Source organism: Vombatus ursinus, unplaced genomic scaffold (genome assembly GCF_900497805.2).
Source record: "Vombatus ursinus unplaced genomic scaffold, bare-nosed wombat genome assembly UNPS02014791.1, whole genome shotgun sequence".
Classification (NCBI taxonomy): domain Eukaryota; kingdom Metazoa; phylum Chordata; class Mammalia; order Diprotodontia; family Vombatidae; genus Vombatus; species Vombatus ursinus.
Genome location: NW_020954569.1, coordinates 19,626,548 through 19,631,884, shown reverse-complemented (window position 1 = coordinate 19,631,884; position 5,337 = coordinate 19,626,548). Strand labels below are relative to the sequence as shown.

Here is a 5,337-nt window from a genome sequence, read left to right as displayed (position 1 = left end):
CAGAGGGAAACAGCACAGAAATTACAGAGGCAAATGGTGCAAGTAGTATAGAGGAAGAGAGAGGAAGACAGGGTGATGTTTTGGTAGAAGGATGCAGACAGAGCTGGGAAGAGAATATGGAGAGGCAGGAAGAAAGATGGCTTCCCATAATTCAGTACATAATCTTAGGATGTGGCCTTCATTGATTGATGAGGCAGTTGTCAATGGCTCCTACACTCCCCTAATTTATGAGAGTTTGCAACTAACTGCTATGCTCACTTAATTTATGGGACAGTTTGTAAGTGACTTCTGGATTTCAATTTATAATCTTACTTGCTACTATGGTTACCTTATACTATATACTTAGAGTCTTAGTTATTATACTAGTTGGGAGCAAGAGCAACTTTAGGGAAACTAGAACAATGTACAATATCAACACAGCTCCTCACCTGGACTCCTCATTTGAGTTGACTTGGGCAGAAAACTGCAATATGGAAGCTGAGTAAAAACCTGATATTTTAAAGTATTGAAGCCTTTAATTTCTATAATGACAGTATTTAAGGCCTAGCTCTCTAAAAGTGTGTCTTGGCTATTCACATCACAGAATGGGAGCAAAAGCTTTTCTTGGACTGTGCTTCTTTTCAAACTAAAGCTAATGGCATCTTCCAAATCCAATACATATTTTAAATACATGCATGCAAAAGTTTCCTGGTAGAAGGCTTAAGATACTTTTTATTTAGGTAATCTCTCTGCCTAAAGAGAAAGAAGACTTTAGATCAAAGTGTACTCAACTGACAAACTCAGTATCAATTTTTTTTTCTACCATATGTACAATGGTTTGAATAGCTTGTTTGGTTTGTTTTTTTTCCCCTTTAGTTATGTAGAACCTAACTATCCTAGTTAAACAAATAGATGGAACTCAGTCAATAATCAATCTTTAAGGCAAAAAAAAAAACCAAAAAACCACAAAAATAACAACAACAACAATGAACTAAACAATCTCAGACAAGCCTACAATACCTTATATCAGTTGTCAAGGCATTGAGTTGTAGGTTCCGGGTGGACGTAGTTGCTGCTGGAACTTGAATGATGGAAGACATTTTGTTTCCATTTCTGACATTGTCTTCAAACAGTAGGGTGAACTGGAACTCTGGGTGAATTTTGTTTATAAACTGGCCCCGTTATTCTGTGGAGATAGAATTTATTATGTTGGAAAGAGTGAGAATGAGAAAACCAGGAGAGATCCTTGTTTGGCAGATCTGTGTGGCTTTAATGGTTTGATGTTTCTGAATTGCTTTTCCTGGGTGTTCCTGTGTTCCCCTGTGCTGGGTGTATATCCCAAAAGAAATCTTGCATTAAATCTATGCTTTGAGCTTCCAAAGATTTTGGCAAAAAGAAGGCTGAAGGGTGTGTTTAAGTGATGACTAAGTCACAAAATAAGCAACAGATGAGTCCATCCATATTCTGAGCTTTTCCCCATTTCCTCAATGGTATTTCTGTTAGAAGTCTCAGGTTCCTAGCATTTAAAGGTCATGTTTCTTAGACCTATCATAGGCATACAGTATATTTTATTTTTATTTGCTGGAGACTTCATTGACATTTAGGAGACTGCATTTAATTTCCCTTTTAAATTAATATTTTTCCCACTTTCATTAAAGATTGTCTAAAAAACCAATTATATCACTCTGAATATATAGGCTTATTCTACCTAATGATGAATCAGTCTTTACTAATAGCATTAATACTTTATAATCAAGTCCCATCTGAAATCCAGGAGGTTGCAAAAATCAAGGACCTACCTATGAATTTAAGTGAGGTTCACTATAGGAAATAACTAAATAAATATTGTTTCATCAATGTAACAGAATATGATTAAACTGTAAGAAATAATAAATGCAAAGAACTCAGAGAAACTTAGAAAATAATGTACGTTATGATTACATGGAAAGAATAATACAATGAAACTGACTGGTGTTTTATCTTAATGGTGACCATGGCCCTGGAGACGGGTCAGGAAAATTCATTTCTTTACTGTAGCTGTAGAAGCTGGGATGGGTGTGGATCATGGGAGTGGGATGTGCTACCTGAAGCAATCAACGTTTGACTCTTGGGTATTTGAATTGTAATCATTATGTTTTTGCTTTTCCCCAAGAACTGTGATTTCAGTGGTATGGGAAACTTTTAATAAGGAAACCCCTTTGGCCAATTCTGATGGACAACTAATCTGCAACTTATAGGTAAACTGGAATATTGAGAAGCTATGTGATTTGCCCATGGTCCCCCCACCAATATGTGCCAGAGGTGGAGTTTTCCTGATACTGAGACCTGCTATCCATACTCTAGCTCTGGTTTTAGCTCTTCCTTATCTCTCCCTCTTTCGTCTCCCCTCAATCTTCTCTTTTATTCTCTCCTTGTCCCAAGCTGTTTATTTGTCTCTGTCACTATCTGACTGTTTCAGTGTCTGCCTGTGTCTGTCTCTGCATATGTCTCTGTTTCTCTCCTTTGTAAATCTATTCTACAATAGACCCATCCCTCCTTAAGAGGGGTGGAGCTCACTTCTGGCCAGAAACATTTAATCCTCTGGACTTTCTCTGTAATGAACTTTCTTGATACTAAATTTTAGGTGTCAAGCATATTTCTAACAATTTGGTGCCCAATGTGGGGCCACATCTAGACTTCGGAGGGGACAAGGTAAGACATCCCAGGAAGAGCTGTATTTCAGTGCTCTCGGTGAGTTGAACCATTCCCAACCCGAACTACTGATCTTGGCCCACGTGGGAGAAGTCCAGAGGATTGGGTAAGCTGCCAGCAGACCACAAGAGCCAATATATTGGGCAAAGCTGAGATCACCACTGCCTTCTCTTGGACCTGAGATCCTGCCTTCCACCCACCAGCTCTGTGGGTGCAGATCCCCCTTCGGTCTGAGGCAGCCCCTCACAGATCTGCTGCCTGTTCATACCATTGGATCTCATCCTCCTCCTCCTCTGACCACATGGCCAGCCTGCTGTCCTGGGATCCTTCTCCCTCCCCAGCTCAGCCTGCAGAAGACCAAGGCCTGACCAAACAGGGAGCCTGGAGCCAGAGGGAATGGCCCCTGGGAGTCGCAGACCCCCAGCCCAGGAGCTGGTGACATTCAAGGATGTGGCTGTGGACTTCACTGCAGAGGAGTGGGGCCTCTTGGACCATCCTTAGAAGGAGTTGTACAAGGAGGTCATGCTGGAGAATGCCCAGAACCTGCTGTTGCTGGGGCTGTCAGTTCCCAGAGAAGATTTGTTCTCTTATTTGGAGGAAAGGGAATCACCATGGCTGCTGGAGCAAGAAGACCTGAGGAGCTGCTGTCCAGAAAGAGAGATTAGACCAGAGATGAAAGAGACTACTGCAAAGCTAAGCATTTCTGTGAAAGAAACTCACAAGGAAAACTTCATGAGTGATGGTGTCTGTGACTTCACTGGGAGACAAATATGTGCTGTACTTCACAGAATCTACACAGGAGAGAAATGTTACTATTGTCCTCATTGTGGGAAAGATCCTAGTCAATAGTAATCCCTTATTTACCATCAAAAAATTAATACTAGAGAGAAACCACATGAGTGTCAAGAATGTGGTGAAGCTTTTAGTGAGCATTCATCTATTATTATACATCAGGGAATTCATACTTGCAGGAAACCTTATGAATGTAAACAATGTGGAAAGACTTTTAGAAGAAGCTTGCATCTTGCTAAACATCAGAGAATCCACTCTGGAGAGAAACCTTATGAATGTGATCAATATGGAAAGGCTTTCAGACAGGGTTCTAATCTTGCTGCTCATCAGAGAATCCACACTGGTGAGAAACCTTTTGAATGTGATAAATGTGGAATGGCTTTCAGTTGCAGCTCCAGTCTTGCTAAACATCAGATAATCCACACTGGAGAGAAACCTTATGAATGTGATCAATGTGGAAAGGCTTTCCATTGCAGCTCTAGTCTTGCTCAACATCAGAGAATCCACACTGGAGAGAAACCTTATGAATATAATGAATGTGGAAAAGCTTTCACTTGCAGCTCCAGTCTTGCTAAACATCAGATAATCCACACTGGAGAGAAACCTTATGAATGTGATCAATGTGGAAAGGCTTTCCGTTGCAGCTACAATCTTGCTCAACATCAGATAATCCACACTGGAGAGAAACCTTACAAATGTAATGAATATGGAAAAGCTTTCACTTGCAACTCCTCTCTTGTTTTACATCAGAGAATCCACACTGGGGAGAAACCTTATGAATGTGATCAATGTGGAAAGACTTTCAGACAGGGTTCTAATCTTGCTGCTCATCAGAGAATCCACACTGGAGAGAAACTTTATGAAGGTGATCAATGTGGAAAGGCTTTCACACAGAGCTCCCATCCAGCTAAACGTCAGAGAATCCACACTGGAGAGAAACCTTAGGAATGTAATGAATGTGGAAAGGCTTTCCGTTGCAGCTCCAATTTTGCTCAACATCAGAGAATCCACACTGGAGAGAAACCTTTTGAATGCGATAAATGTGGAAGTTCATTCTTACAGAGGAACACTTTTGCTGCACATCAAAGAATCCTCACTGGGGAGAAACCTTATGAATGTGATCAAGGTGGAAAGACTTTCAGTTGCAGCTCCAATCTTGCTAAATATCAGAGAATCCACACTGGAGAGAAACCTTTTGAATGTAATCAATGTGGAATGTGTTTCGATTGCAGCTCCAGTTTTGCTAAACATCAGAGAATCCACACTAGAGAGAAACGGTATGAATGTAATCAATGTGGAAAAGCTTTCAGACTGAACTCCAAATTTACTATACTTCAGAGAATCCATCCTGGAGAGAAAACTTATGAGTGTTTGGAATGTGATAAAATTTTTATGTACACCATCTCCTTACCAAACAAATCTGATCAATGAAAAGTATAAGAGACATAAAAAAAATCTATTCTACCATAAAAAAGTAAAAAAAGTTCCCCAAATGCAGAGTGATCTATTCATAAATGGATGTGATATAAAAGCGATGTATCAAATAAAAAAGGGAGAAGGGTGGAAATATTGAGGTTTCCCATTAGAATGATTAAATGAAAGAATGAAAAAGAACTTATCAAACATTTATTGTATGTAAACCACTATCAGTACTGTGGATACAAATAGAAACACAAGACAGACCTTCTCAAAGAACTTGCATTCTAATAATGCGAAATAAAATTTTCAGAAGGCTTCAACTGCTAGTCAAAAGGAAAGACCTTGTAGTCCTTAGGTGCAGAGCAAACTAATCTTCTATAACATCTTTCAAATGACTTATTATATTGAACAATTTGACAGGGCCCAGGACTTTTGTCTTGAGAAATTCCTTTCCAT

At 39.7% G+C, this 5,337-nt stretch overlaps 1 pseudogene; it reads left to right on the top strand.

Moving 5' to 3' along the window:
- The first annotated feature begins 3,049 nt into the window (after window positions 1–3,049).
- LOC114048116 lies at window positions 3,050–4,893 on the top strand (annotated as a pseudogene).
- The last annotated feature ends 444 nt before the right edge of the window (window positions 4,894–5,337 follow it).